General features: G+C 37.8%; 1 long non-coding RNA gene and 1 pseudogene across 2 annotated transcripts in view; both read right to left on the bottom strand.

Moving 5' to 3' along the window:
- Positions 1 to 16,418, bottom strand: part of LOC144382370 (uncharacterized) — a 132,993-nt gene that overhangs the window by 116,280 nt on the left and 295 nt on the right. The window contains exon 2 of one of the 2 annotated variants that reach the window (XR_013449194.1): positions 1,177 to 1,286. This is a non-coding gene — a long non-coding RNA (uncharacterized LOC144382370). The remainder of the gene's footprint in view (positions 1 to 1,176; positions 1,287 to 16,418) is intronic. The other variant, XR_013449193.1, reaches the window with a different exon arrangement.
- On the bottom strand, positions 7,857 to 16,214 carry LOC144382035 (E3 SUMO-protein ligase KIAA1586-like; annotated as a pseudogene).

Raw genomic sequence — 16,418 nt, 5'->3', positions numbered from 1 at the left:
AACTCAATAATAACAAATAATCCACTTAATAAATAGGCAAAAGACTTTATCAGATACTCCACCAAAAAAGATATGAAAGGCAAATAAGCACATGAAAAGATGTGCAGCTTCCTTAGTTATTAGGGAAATGCAAATTAACCACAATGAGATATCACAGCACCCATTAGAATGGCTAAAGCTTAAAAAACCAACAATACTAAGTACAGTGGAGAATGGGGAGCAACTAGAACTCTTATATATCGCTGGTAGGAATATTTTGTACACTCACTTTGTAAAACTCTGGCAGTTTTTTAAAAAGTTAAATGCATGTTACAGTGCAATCCCATTCCTAAATATTTACTCCAGAGAAATGAAAACAGATGTCCCTATTAAGACTGGTTATGTAAATGTTCACAGCAGCTTTGTTAATAATAGCCCCAAACTATTATTATTGAAACTGCTCAAATGTCCATCAACTGGTAAATTGATAAATTATGGTATGTCCACATAATGGAATGTACTACTTACAACCGAAAAGGAATGAACTATTGTTACATAACACAACCTGGATAATCTCAAAAGCATTATACTAAGTGAAAGAAGCCAGAGCCAGACACAAAAGACTACAAACATTTTTATGAAATTCTAGTAAAGTCAAAATTGTGATGACAAAAAGCAGATCAGTGGTTGTCTGGGGCAGGAGTGAGAGATTAGGGGAGGAGATTGATGAAAAAGGGGCACAAGTGAAAATTTGGGGGTGACAGAAATATTGTATATCTGAATTGTCCTGATGGTTACACTGCTGTACACATTTGTCAAAAACATATGAAACTGTATACTTAAAAACTGATGAATCTTATAGTATGTAAAGCATACCTCTAAAGCTTATTTTTTAAAAATGGTCCTCTTCCTTTATGAGAATCAGAGATTTAGAATAGACATATTTCTGATCATGTGACATTATTAAAGATTCAATAATGTCTTTTCCTTACAGTTTTTAAGATAAAGAAGGGAAGGCCATTTTCTGAACTAGATTTTTTTGAAGCAAAAGTATCTGATAAATGTATTATATATATGTTATATATATATATGTCATATATAGTAAATATGCAATTCTAAAAGAATTTAGATAAGAACCACAAAGCTTCTCAAATTAAATTTTCATCCCTCTATTATGATTTGAAAAAACAGGGGCACCTGGGTGGCTCAGTCGGTCAAGTGTCCAACTCTTGGTCTCAGCTCAGGTCTTGATCTCAGGGTCGTGAATTCAAGCCCTGTGTTGGGCTCCACACTGGGCATAGAACCTACTTTAAAAAAAATTTTTTTTAAATACACAGAGTTTAATTTTTTCATTTTCATACACAGTTATCAAAATGATTCCTTATGGGCCTACCCAAAAAGGCAAATTTACCTAATAGTTTCATATAAATATATAACGCTTTCAAGTTAAACTATAGTGTATTTTTGTGGTCACAAACTCTTTCTTACCTTGCTTTTTAGATGTTTTCCCCTGATTTTTCTCTATACCTAACTTAAAATAATAGTCATGATTGGAAGATAATCTATAATATAATAAAACCCCTGCTGTTTTTTGCTCTATACATTCTCCTAAGGCAATCTCCTTTCCAGTGTCCTTTGTTACCATTTTTATGCTGATGATTTTGACATATAGCCCAGAGGCAAACCCAAAGTTTTCTGAGGACTGAAGCTTACACAATTAGGGAGACCTTCTTAAATTAATACAGCTCAGGGCACCTGGGTGGCTCAGTCGTTAAGCATCTGCCTTCCGCTCAGGTCATGATCCAGTCCGGCATTGAGCCCCATATTGAGCCCCACATGTGGCTCCCTGCTCGGCGGGAAGCCTGCTTCTCCCTCTCCCACTCCCCCTGCTTGTGTTCCCTCTCTCGCTGTCTCTCTCTCTGTCAAATAAATAAATAAAATCTTAAAAAAAAAAAAAGAAAAAAGAAAATTAATATAGCTCTTCAAATACAGAATTGTTAGGGTCTGTCTCAGGACCTTTTTTTTTTAAAGATTTTATTTATTTATTTGATAGAGAGTGAGAGAGCACAAGCAGGGGGAGCAGCAGAGGGAGAGGGAGAAGCAGACTCCCTGCTTCAATGCAGGGCTCGATCCCAGGATGCTGGGATCAAGACCTGAGCTGAAAGTAGATGCTTAATCCACTGAATCACCCAGGAGCCCCCAAAATTAATGTTTTTTTTTAAAGATTTTATTTATTTATTTGTCAGAGGGAGCAAGCACAAGCAGGGGGAGTAGCAGGCAGAGGGAGAAGCAGGCTCCATGCTGAGCAGGGAGCCCGATTTGGGACTCGATTTCAGGACCCTGGGATCATTACCTGAGTCGAAGGCAGACACTTAACTGACTGAGCCACCCAGGCATCCCTTGTCTCAGGGCCTTGAAAAGGACATTCACAAGACAGGCCTGAAGGTTAACTTCATCAGCTTCACAGCAAATTTACCTCTGCTATAGCTATATCTTAAACCCAGATATTTCTTTTTTTTTTTAAGATGTATTATTTATTTGAGAGCGAGCATGTGCACACATGCACGCATGAGTGGGGGGAGGGGCAGAAGGAGAGGGAGAGAGAGAGAGAATCTCAAGCAGACTCCTCACTGAACATGGAGCCTGATGCAGGGCTCAATCTCACAACACTGAGATCATGGCCTGAGCCAAAATCAAGAGTTGGACACTCGGGGCGCCTGGGTGGCTCAGTCGTTAAGCATCTGCCTTCGGCTCAGGTCATGATCCCAGGGTCCTGGGATCGAGCCCCACATCGGGCTCCTTGCTCCGCGGGAAGCCTGCTTCTCCCTCTCCCACGCCCCCTGCTTGTGTTCCCTCTCTCGCTGTGTCTGTCACATAAATAAATAAAATCTTTAAAAAAAAAAAAAAAAGAGTTGGACACTCAACCAACTGAGCCACCCAGGTGGGCCTCCCAACGTCCCTGCCCCAGCCACCAGATATTTCTTTTAGTGACTGTAGAACTATCCTCCATCTGCCCACTGGATATCTCTACTTTTAAGTCCACCTTAAAACTAATAGGCCCACAGTTGAACTTGGTGTCTCTCCTTCCTACTCCCACCACTATCCCCAGGAAGTTGCTAGTTTTCCTACATTCTCCAGATTAGGAAATAGCATCACCCAGTTGCAGAAGTTACCTCCATATCAAAACAAACCATCAAGTCTTGACAAATCTTCCAAAGACTTTCACCTCTCTCTAGTTCATCTACTTCTCTCCAACTCCAGTCCTACTCTAGTTCAGGCCATCAACTTCTCTCACCCAATTATTCCAGTTATTCCAACAGCCACCTAATGGGTTGCCTGGCCTCCAGTTTTACCACCTTCCAAACTATTCATATTGCAACCAAAGTTATCTCTGTAGAATACACATCTGATCACATCATTCCCTACCTCAAGTACTTTACTGTGCAAACTTCAAGGTGCATAAGACATTACTTGGCAGTATTGTTAAAAGATACAAATTTGGGGACTTTACCCCAGTGATTTTGATTCAATAGGTCTGGGGTAGAATATGGGAATGGTCATTTTTTTTTTTTTTTTTTTTTTTTTTTAAGATTTTATTTATTTATGAGAGAGAGAGAGCATATAAGAGGGGGGAGGGTCAGAGGGAGAAGCAGACTCCCTGCCGAGCAGGGAGCCCGATGCGGGACTCGATCCCGGAACTCCAGGATCATGACCTGAGCCAAAGGCAGTCGCTCAACCAACTGAGCCACCCAGGTGCCCCGGGAATGGTCATTTTTAACAAGATTTCTAGGTGATTCTGGTGGAGGTAATCCATACTTTAAGGTACAATGTTTAACGGTTCCCCAGTTGTCCTACAGTAGAATTCAAACTCCTTAATATGCCTTCCAATGTCTTGTAAAATTTGGCCCCTGCTTACCTTTCCAGCTTCATCAGTGACTACCACCTCTTATACCCTAGGCTTAAACTATACTGAACCCCCCACTTTTTAAAGTAAGCATAGCCCTACCATGCATTTTTTCCCCCTGTTGGTCCTACCCTATCCATCTATCTCTTCCAGCTAACCAACCACACAAATACACTCTTCTTCCTTGCTAATTCCTATTTACTATTCAGTTTAGACATCAATTCCTCTAGAAGATTTCTGATTTCCAAGTCTGAGTTAAGTACCCCTTCTAAGATCTACCATAGTCTCCTGTATTTTCCTCTATCATAGAACTTATCTAAAGCATTCTACTAACTTACTTATTTGTCCCACTAAATCACTATCTTGTTCTCCAGTGAATACCCCAGTGCTTGGCACTGTACCTGGCACATATTAATTGAATAACAAAATGAATGACTTTTACTTAGAAGTATGAATTAAGGTAAGGGAAAGATAATGAAAAACTGTATTTATGCAGCATAAAATATGTATACCAATGAACAAGTACCAGGTGAGACTATAGAAAAATAACCACACAGTAAATGAACAAGGAGGAAAATGAACAAAGGATTTGAGTAAGTAATTCAAACAAAGAAATCCTAATGGCCAATAAACATCATAAAAAGATATTTATTCTCATTTTCAATTAAACAAATGCAAATTAAAACGATATTTTCATTCCATACCTATCAAACTTATGAATATTTAAGTCTGATAATACCAACTTTTGGCAAAGATGTAGAGAAATCAGATCTCACACTGTAGATAAAAGGGTAAACTGGAGGTATGTATATAGAAACTCCAGCATACAAATATAAGAATGTCTTTTTAACATTGTTTATAATAGCGAAAAAATGGAAATAATCTAAATATCCATCAGCAGTGGCAGATGTGTCAATAGAACACTTCAAAGCATGAACTAGAGTCACACATATGAATATGGATAGTCCCCCACAATAAAGAGTAAAGCATTACAAGATCTATCTGAGGAAAACTATAAAACTCTGATAATCAAAATCAAAGAACTAAAATGGAAAAATATTGCATGTTCACAGATAAGAAGAGTCACTATTGTAAAGATGTCAGTTCTTTCCAAACTGATCTATAGATTCAATGCAATCCCAATAAAAATCCCAGCAAGTTATTTTGTGGATATATATAAAATGATTCTAAAGTTTGTATGGAGAAGCAAAAGACCACAAATAGCCAACACAATATTGAAAAAGCTGAACAAATTTGGAGAATTGACACTAACTTCAAGACTTACTATAGAGCTACAGTAATCAAGACAGTGTTGTAGTGATGAAAAACAGACAGATTGATCAATGGAACTGAATAGAGAGCCCAGAAATAGGCCCACATAAATATAGTTAACTGAACTTTGACAAAGGAGAAAAGGCACTACAATGGGCAAAGATAGTCTTTTCAACCAATGGTGCTGGAACAACTGAACATTCACAATGAAAATACTCTAGACACAGACATTATACACTTCACAAAAATTAACTGAAAATGGATCATAAACCTAAGTGTAAAATGTAAAACTATAAAACTCCAAGAAGATAACAGGAGAAAACCTAGATGACCTTGGGAATGGCAATGATGTTTTAGACACAACACCAAAAGCACTATCCATGAAAGACATATGGATAATCTGAACTTCAATAAAATTAAAAACTTCTGCTATGTGAAAGACAATGTCAAGAAAATGAGAAGATTACAGACTGGGAGAAGGTATTTGCAAAAGACACAGCCAATAAAGGAGTATTATCCAAAATATTAAAAAAACTCTTAAAACTCCACAATAAGAAAACAATTACAAAATGGCCCAAAGACCTGAACAGGCTTCTCACCAAAGATATACAGATGCTGAATAAGCATATGACAAGATGTTCTACATCATATGTCGGAAGGGAAATGCAAATTAAAACAATGAGATACCACTACATCCTTATTAGAATGGACAAAATCTGGAACAATGACAATACCAAATGCTGATGAGGATGTGGAGCAATAGAAACTCTCATTTTTTGCTGGTGGGAATAAAAAATGGTACAGCCATTTTTAAAAGTAGTTTGGCAGTTTCTTACAAAATTTTGAACCTATGAAAAGACATGAAGGAAATTTAAATGCATATTACTGAGTATAAGAAGCCAATCTGAAAAGGCTACATATTATATGATCCCAAGTACATGATATTCTTAGAAAAAGACAAAACTATGGACACAGCAAAAAGATCAATGGTTGGGGGCACCTGGGTGGCTCACTTGGTTAAGCAACTGACTCTTGATTTCGGCTCAGGTCATGATCGCAGGGCTGTGCATAGGATTGAGCCCCACATCAGGCTCTGCGCTCAGCAGGAAGTCTGCTCAAGATTCTCTCTCTCCCTCTCCTTTTGCGCACCCCCCCAACCTCTCTCTCTCAAATAAATAAATAAATCTTTAAAAAAAGAAAAAAAAAGATCAGTGGTTGCCAGGGTTGAAGTGGAAGGAGGAATGAATAGGTGGAGCACAGAGGATTTTTAGGGCAGTGAAAATACTCTGAATGATGCTATAGTGATGGATATATGCCACTGTACATTGGTATAAACTAAAAATAAGCAACACCAAAAGTGAACCCAAGTGTAAACTATGGACTTTGGATGATCATGACATGTCAACTTAACTTCATCCTTGGTAAAAAATGAAAAAAAAAAAAAAAAAAAAAAACCATTCTATTCACCTGAAAGTAATGTAGCATTATGTGTCAACTATACTCAAATTAAAAAAAATGTTTTGGGTTTTTTTTTAAGATTTTATTTATTTACTTGACAGAGAGAGACACAGCGAGAGAGGGAACACAAGCAAGGGGAGAGGGAGAGGGAGAAGCAGGCTTCCCGCAGAGCAGGGAGCCCGATGCGGGGCTCGATCCCAGGACCCTGGGACCATGACCTGAGCCGAAGGCAGACGCTTAATGACTGAGCCACCCAGGCGCCCCCCAAAAAATGTTTTTAATGTACCATTCTGGTGGGGGATTTTAATAGGGCAGGCTGTGCCTATATGGGGGCAAGGAGTATATGAGAAATTTCTGTACCATCCTCTTAATTTTGCTCTGAACTAAAAACTGCTCTTAAAAAAAATCTTACAAGGGCTTTAACACAATTGGAGAAGGGGAAGCATTTTAAAGATTTATTTATTTTAGAGAAACAGAGCATGCGTGCAAGAATAAGCCAGGGGAGGGGCAGAGGGAAAGAAGCTCAAACAGACTCCCCACAGAGCACAGAGCTGTTGAGATCATTATTTGAGCCAAAATCAAGAGTAGGACACTTAACCAACTGAGCCACCCAGGCGCCCCAGGGGAAGCATTTTAAATCAATAGCTTTCTAAGAATATCCATTCTTGCTACCATTTTTTTTAGTTAAGAACTTCCTTTCATAGTGGGGTGTTACCCACTGGACAAAGCAGTTCAAGCTAAAATGATTAAACCTTGCCCTCTGAGATGTAACAGAAGCTCAAGAATGTAAAAGTGAGAATGGGCACATTTCTCTGAGGCTAAGTTATTTCTCAACTATCCTACTTATTTCTCAAAGATACATGCTAATGGAATGTTACATTTTCTTTTCTTTTTTTAAAAGATTTATTTATTTTAGAGAGGGCGAGAGAGAGTGAGTGGGGGAGGGGCAGAGGAACAGAATCTTCAAGCAGACACACCACCCCCCACACCCCCCACCCCCTCTGAGTGTGGAGTCAATCCCACCACCCAAGGGATCATGACCTGAGCTGAAAACAAGAGTCGGATACTTAACTGACTGAGCCACCCAAGTACCCAGGAATGTTACATTTTCAAAATAAAACACCAAAAAAGCTGAAGAAAAAAGAGTGAATTAGTGCCAATGTCGAGAAATCAGGAGTAAAGAAATATAGGACCCAACACAGGAGAAAAGCAAAGTAATCGTTTGCAAAAGCAAAGCAAACCATCATTTGATGATCCCAATCTGCTCTTTTTCCAATAAATTTTATGTAATTAAGTTTGATATGTGATCTACTATTAAACTACCATTTCTTACCCGGTGCAAATGCCATTAAAATAAACCTTCTTTCAGCTTTAGCACTCCTGACTACAATAGTGCTATTTTTTTTTAACTTTTTGTATAGTTACAGGGATTGTAACATTGTGTGATTCTACATTATTATCTACAAATTCTGGAGAAGCATTCAAATTATTTCATGTTTTAAAATTTTATTTTGATGATACAATTTTCCCCTACCAGCTATTCATAGTGAAGTTAATTCTCCATAAATCCAAGGAGATAGCCTTAATAAATCAAAATAATTAAGATGCTTTGTTTCTGAGGCACCTGGCTGGCTCAGTCAGTAGAGCATGGGACTCTTGATCTCAGGGTTGTGAGTTCCAGCTCCATGTTGGGTGTGGAGACTACTTAAACAAACAAACAAATAAGTAAAAGATGCTTTGTTTTTAATAAACACATAATAAAAGACATAAATTTATTACTCTTTAGTAATATATTCCTAGACAGAGCTTCAAATTTATTAAGTGGAATGTCTTTAAACATATTTGACTTAAATCTTTAACATGAGATTCATGCTTTCTAATACCAATTTAAAATTTTCCAAATCTTTTATAGTACACTTAATTTTTTACTTTCTGAATGTTAGTTGATCTTGACTGCAAGCAATCGAAAATAATGAAAATTCTTCAAGAACGTCAATCATTAAAGCAAGGTCTTGCAAGAAATTAATGTTAGCTAATCTCTTTGCTAAACCAGAATAAAAAGAATGAGAAAAATGCAATATAGTGAAGGATATGCCTGATATACAGCGGTGGCAGTTTGTAAACCACATGCTACCCATCTTACCTCAGTATTTGACCAGTTTTAATAATTTCAAGTTCTTTATAGTTTCTAACTCAATTTTAATTGTATTGGATTGGTGATAAAAAGACTAAATTTTATCCAGGATATTTTTAAATGACTGACTTATTTTATTTCAGATATTGAATTGTAACTGATGACTTAGTGCCAAATGATGACTTCAGGAAAATTTTCTAACAAATTTATAGCTTGACTCCAGACTTCCTTCCCACTATTGTACAAATACCATTAGAACAAAATACAATTAAGTTCTCTTTCAAACATTATCAAAGTCACAACCATTTAAAGTAGACAATAATGTATCAGAAATACACTCCTTTGTGACTGACACCAAGTCTTTTAAAGCAACAAATATTAGCAGTACAAAACCTGATTCAATTGTGTACTGCAGATAATTCACTAGGTGCATTTCTTCAGAAGTGTAGATGCCTAATCAATTATAGCACTTATTTGAAATTCTCTTCTACAATATTGCTAAATATCTTCATATAATTTCTTTTGCAATATGTCCTGTTGTTCTTGTTGCACTGTATTTGGGTATGTAAACAATTGCTTATATCTACTCCATTTTTTCCTCTTAATTTTATTGCCTTACTCACTATCAGATAAAGGCCTATTATGTTTTACTAAACTGTAAAGACTATTAAAAACTTCTATGATGGGGCGCCTGGGTGGCTCAGTCGGTTAAGTGGCTGCCTTCGGCTCAGGTCATGATCTCAGGGTCCTGGGATCGAGCCCCACGTCGGTTTCCCTGCTCAGCGGAGAGCCTGCTTCTCCCTCTCCCTCTGCCTGCCGTTCTGCCTACTTGTGCTCTCTATCTCTCTGTCAAATAAATAAATAAAATCTTTAAAAAAAAAAATTCTATGATAGTATCAATATCTTTATTATTTAGTTTTACACTAAATTAGGAATTGAGCCAGTTGATTCTAACAAATCTTGGATTTTAGTACAGTCGTTAGAAAAATGCTATTCTCTCTTTTTTTCTTTTTTTTTTGCAGGAAAGTCTGTCTAGTTTTATTAGTACCATTGGGATTACTAAATAATGCCCTCTATTCGCTGGATCATGGACATACTTTTCTGCTGTCACTACTAAATGCTGAACTATCAAACCATCCATACATCCTAGTTCACCTTCTTTTATTTCAAACCATTTGTACTGTTCCAAAAACAAACACTTGTTTTTCATTCCAACCATCTGGAAGCACAAGGTTATCTATTTCTTCCTTTGATGAACCTGACGGTTTCTTCAATGATTGGTCACTCAACAATTTTGAAATTTTCCATTAGCTTAGGTATCCCACAGTTTTCACTTCTATCATTTTCTGTGTCTATTTTAAACTTCTTCAGATTAAAAAATGTATATATTCTTCAGATTTAAAAAAATAAGTCACTCTGTTACCTTGGCATTTTAGGGATCAGAATCTGAAAAATAATTTTGTTGTGTTAGTAAAATTCAGAATACAACTTAGGAGTTAATACCAAATTTTTGTTAATAATTTTAATGTGCCTGGGGCACCTGGGTGGCTCAGTCAGTTAAGCGTCTGCCTTTAGCTCAGGTCAGGATCCCAGGGTCCTGGGATTGAGCCCTGCATCGGGCTCCCTGCTCAGTGGAGAGCCTGCTTCTCCCTCCCCCTCTGGTACTCCCCCTTCTTGTACTCTCTCTCTCTCTCTCTCTGTCAAATAAGTGAATAAAATCTTTAAAAAATAATAATTTTAATATGCCTTTGGAAAAAGCATAAATTTCACTTTTTAAGTAGAAAAAAAATTTACTACATTGTAATTAGCTAAACCAGTATTTTTTTACCCTGCTTATTAATGGAGAGTTGGGTAAAAATAAGTCATAGATGATTTGCTTGGCTTTTGGTTTTAAATATTTTAATGCGAATTTCTAAGAATATACTAATATTTAGTTTCACCTTAAAGATTTAGAATGTGCTATTTTACTTTCATTATTTTGAAATAAGAGGTATATAGAAATAATAGGTATATAATAGGAATAATAGGTATGCAGCAGTGTTTTAATATATTACATATACCTTATATTACAATAGCTAAGATGTGGAAATGTTATATACATTAGCATACACATAAATATATATGTGTGTGTATATATATATATATACATACAGTCAATATTTTGAATACAATTCAAAATTTCTATGTCTCTTTTATGTCAACTACATTTTTTTTTTCCAAGAATATCTATGTCCAGGGATGCCTGGGTGGCTCAGTCATTAAGCATCTGCGTTCGGCCCAGGTCATGATCCCAGTGTCCTGGGATTAAGCACCACATCAGGCTCCTTGCTCCGCAGGAAGCCTGCTTCTCCCTCTCCCACTCACCCTGCTTGTGTTCCTGCTCTCGCTATCTCTCTCTCTGTCAAATAAATAAACAAAATCTTAAAAAGAAAAAAAAAAGAATATCTATGCCCAATGTGGGGCTTGAACTCAAGACCTTAAGATCCAGTCGCATACTCTACCAACTGAGCCAGCCAGGCACCCCTCAACTACATTTTTTTAACCTTTGACTCCCTTCACCCATTTCTCTTACTTCTCACCTCTAGAAACCACCAATTTCTTTTCTGTATCTATGAGCTTGTTTTATGTTGTTGTTTTTAAGATTCTGTATAAGAAATCATACTGTATTTGTCATTCTCTGACTTATTTCACTTAGCATAATGAGCTCAAGATCCACCTATGTTGTCTCAAATGGCAAGATTTTATTCTTTTTAATGGCTAAGTAATAATATTCCATTATATAAAATAAATCGTATTTCATATATTCATGATTTCTTTATCCATTAATCCATTGGTGGACACTTAGGTTGTTTCCACATCTTAGCTATTGCAAATAATGCTGCAATGAACATAGGGATCTTTCTGAGTTAGTGTTCTTGTCTTCTTTGGGTACATATGCAGAAGTGGAATTACTGGATCATATGGAGTTCTATTTTTATATATTTTGAACATCATACTGTTTGCCATAGTAGCTGCACCAATTTACATTCCCATCATCAGTGCACAATGGTTCCCTTTTCTCCACATCCTTGTAAACTCTTGTTATTTCCTGTATTTTTTATTTTTTTATTTTTATTTTTTTAAAGATTTTATTTATTTGACAGAGAGAGCACAAGCAGAGGGAGAGAGAGGGAGAAGCAGGCTCCCTGCTGAGCAAGGAGTCCAATGTGGGACTCGATCCCAGGACCCTGGGATCATGACCCAGGCCGAAGGCAGCCACTTGACCGACTGAGCCACCTAGGCATTCCTCCTGTATTTTTTATAATAGCCATTCTAACAGGTGTGAAATGACATCTCATTGTGGTTTTGATTTGCATATCCTATGATTAATGACATTATCTTTTCAAGCATGTCCTTTTGGAAAAATGTTTATTCAGATCTTCTGCCCATTTTTTATAGTTTTTTTAAAAGATTTTATTTATTTGAGAGAGAGAGTGGGGGGGCAGAGGGAGAGGAAGAGACAGAATCTCAAGCAGACCCCTCACTGAGCAGGTCTGATGTGCGGCTGGTTCCCAGGACCCCAAGATCATGACCTGAGCCCAAATCAAGAGTTGGACATTTAACCGACTGAGCCACTCAGGTGCCCCCTTCTGCCTATTTTTAAATTGGATTGTTTGCTTGTTTGCTATTTTGTTCTATGAGTTCTTTATATATTTTGGATATTAGCTCTTACTTAATTGGCAAATATTTTCTCCCATTCAGTAGGTTGACTTTCCATTTTGTTGATGGTTTCCTATGGTTTGCAGAAGATTTTAGTATGATGTAGTTCTACTTATTTATTTTTGCTTTTGTTGCTTTTGCTTTGGGTATCATATTCAAAAAAATATTGCCAAGGGGCATCTGGGTGGCTCAGTCAGTTAAGCATCTGCCTTCAGCTCAGGTCATGATTCCAGGGTCCTGGGATTGAGCCCCATTTTGGGCTCCCTGCTCGGTGGGGAGCCTGCTTCTCCCTCCCCCACACTCTCTCTCTCAAATAAATAAAATCTTGAAAAAAATTATTAAAAATAGGAAGAAGATCTGAATATCTTCCCCCTCCCCCATCTCATGCTCTTTCACATGCACTCTCTCTCAAATAATTAAATAAAATCTTTAAAAAATATATTGCCAAGGGCGCCTGGGTGGCTCAGTCGTTAAGCGTCTGCCTTCGGCTCAGGTCATGATCCCAGGGTCCTGGGATCGAGTCCCACATCGGGCTCCCTGCTCAGCGGGAAGCCTGCTTCTCCCTCTCCCACTCCCCCTGCTTGTGTTCCTGCTCTCGCTATCTCTCTCTCTGTCAAATAAATAAATAAAATCTTTAAAAAAAAAAATAAAAAAAAAAAAATAAAAAAATAAAAAAATAAAAAATATATTGCCAAGATCTATGTCAGAGAACTTACTGCCTATGTTTTTTTCTATGAGTTTTATGGTTTCAAGTCTTACGTTCAAGTCCTTAATCCATTTTGAGTTAATTTTTGTGTATGGTGTAAAATAGTGGTAGAGTTTTATTCATTCATTCACATGTGGCTGTCCAATTTTCCCAACACCATTCTTTGAAGAGACTATCCTTTGCTCATTATGTATTTTTTACTTTTTTTAAAAAAATACTTTATTTATTTTTTGAGAGAGAGGGAGGGAGAGAGGGAGTGAGAGTGCACAAGCAGGGCCAGGGGCAGAGGGAGAAGCAGACTCCCCACTGAGCGGGGAGCCCGATTTGGGGCGTGATCCCAGGATGCCGGGATCACGACCTGAGCCGAAAGCAGATGCCCAACCGCTGAGCCACCCAGGTGCCCTTTGACTCCTTTGTTGTACATTTATTGGCTATATATGCCTGGGTTTATTCCTGGGCTCTCTATTCTGTTCCATTGATTTATGTGTCTGTTTTTATACCAATACCATACTATTTTAAATATAATAATAGTAAATGTTATATAGTTTAAAATCAGGGTGCATACTTCCAGCTTTGCTCTTCTTTCTCAAGATTGCTTCGGCTATTTGAGGTTTTTTAGTTCCATACAAATTTTAGGATTATTTGTTCTATTTCTTTGAGAAATGCCATTGAAATTTTGATAGGGATTGCACTGAAACCGTAGATTGCTTTGGGTAGTAAGAACATTTTAGTAATATTGATTCTTCCAATCCGTAAGCACAGAATATCTTTCCATTTGTGTCCTCTTCAATTTCTTTCATTACTGTCTTACAGTTTTCAACATACAGATCTTTGACCTCCTTGGTTAAATTTATTCGTAGGTATTTTGTTCCTTTTGATGAAATTGTAAATGGGATTCTTTTATTTCTCTGATAGTTTGTTATTAGTGTTGAGAACAGATTTTTGTGTATTGATTTTGTATTCTACAACTTTATTGAATTCATTTATTAGTTCTCACGGTTTTTTTGATGGAGTCTTTGGCAGGATTTTAAACTAAAATACTTACTTTGCTTTTTGGCCTATATCTGTACTTTGTGTGACCTGCTATTTCTTGACAATCCATCAGTTTTGATTCACTTTTTCGAACAATACCTCACAAAATCAGACTATGAACCAGACTATGAACAAATGCTTGATTACAATTTGATTCAGCAAAAAGGATGCTCTCACATCACTGTCAAAGAAGTGTAGTTCAGACATGGATGTTGGCTGATATTTTCACTTAAGTTAACCAGTAAGACAAAAGTAAAATAGCGGGGATGCCTGGGTGGCTCAGTCAGTTAGCGGCTGCCTTGGGCTCATGTCGTGATCCTGGGGACCTGGGATGGAGTCCCGCATTGAGTCCCGCATCACCTTCCTCGGCGGGGAGTCTGCTTCTCCCTCTGCCTGCCTCTCCCCCTGCTTGTGCTCTGTGTGTGTGTCTCTCTCTGACAAAAAAAAGTAAAACAGCGAAGAGGTATGTCCAAACTTCACTCATTTATCAATGACATTAGCAACTTCTTTGCTGAATTGGATAACAGTTTTTGAATACTGAAAGAATACTTCCTCAATTTTTTGTGCTGTTCACATGTCAAGGCCAGGAATGTGATACACTGTTAACTTTAATTCTGCATTATCAACATTTTCTCTACCAGCCTACTGACTGCTTTGTAAATAAAGCTTTACTGGAACATGGCCACACCCATTTTAAATGTTAACAGTTGAGTAGTTGTGACAAAGACCATATGTACTAGAAAGCCTATTTGTTTACAGAAAAAGTTGCAGATACTTGGGCCAGGAAAATCAACAAAACAATAAACCAAACCCTTATTTGTAGCATTTGCCAACTTCCACGTGTAAATATCCTATTGCAGCCAATTTCAAACTACAAATAATGACCTCTCTGACCTGAGTTGGGAAGAGATGCATATATTCCCATCATACAGATAAAATACACAACCTCAGGGGCAGAGTTCTTAGTAAAACTAAGTTTAAAAAAAGTGATGAGGGGCTCCCGGGTGGCTCAGTCGTTAAGCATCTGCATTCAGCTCAGGTTGTGATCCCAGGGTCCTGGGATTGAGCCCCGCATCGGGCTCCCTGCTCAGTGGGAAGCCCGCTTCTTCCTCTCCCACTCCCCCTGCTTGTGTTCCCTCTCTCGTTATGTCTCTATCAAATAAATAAATAAAATCTTAAAAAAAAAAAAGTGATGAGTTTTGAGTATTTATTATCTGATTTTAACATATTTAATTGTAAAGTTATATAATTTTGATTTTTAACAGTGGTTATGTTTAACAACTGGCTCATAAAATCCCCCCAATTTAGCAATCAGCCTTGCAAACTGTTAAAAGTCAGCTGTGAGGTACTTCTAGCTCTATTTTCAAAAGGACACTAAGGGAGAATTTTGGAGTAATTTGCCTAGTTGGTAAATCGCTGTGTCAAGATTCAAATGTAGGTCTAAAACTCTGACCCAGGTTAGGCTTCTTGGTGGAGAATAAGGGCCATTATTGGCTTGATTTTTTACAAATTGAGTGTGTGTGACATCTATTGAGGGAACTAAGCCTGCAAGGGAAGGCATCTTCTGGAGTACCATCCTATATTGATACTCTTTTACATTCCTATGCTTCCTGCCAGTTTTGCTAGTCTTGATGCTTGGTACCTATGCAGAAATCAGTTTAGGCTGGGTATTTGAAGGAAAAAGGGAACGGATTGGTCTATCCATCTGCTGTTGGAAATTTCTCTATTAAATATTTTCCTTGGGGCGCCTGGGTGGCTCAGTCGTTAACCTTCGGCTCAGGTTATCATCCCCGGGTCCTGAGATCGAGCCCCACATCGGGATCCCTGCTCCGCCGGAAGCCTGCTTCTCCCTCTCCCACTCCCCCTGCTTGTGTTCCCTCTCTTGCTGTCTCTCTCTCTGTCAAATAAATAATTAAAAATATATATATTTTCCTTAACTGCTTCAGGAAGTGTAAGTGTAGGCATTTAGTACCACAAGCCCCTTGGAGTACTTACCAAGCTACATGAATTTATCTGAAACCTTACTCCATTTGCGGTTCAGGAAAAGTAAGGACACTATCAGAGGGTACTCATGCTGCCTCACGGAACTGGGGCAAGAATTTGGGGACAGGGCGGCCAACTGGTAGGCCTCTTGACTTTATCTCTCACACAGCTCCAATTCTAAGTGTAGGAATAATAACGGTTAGAGCTGTTGTAGAACTACATCTGCCCTGTCCAACCACTTCGTTTTTACA

This window comes from Halichoerus grypus, chromosome 6 (assembly GCF_964656455.1).
Source record: "Halichoerus grypus chromosome 6, mHalGry1.hap1.1, whole genome shotgun sequence".
NCBI lineage: Eukaryota > Metazoa > Chordata > Mammalia > Carnivora > Phocidae > Halichoerus > Halichoerus grypus.
This window is presented reverse-complemented; position numbering and strand designations above follow the sequence as displayed.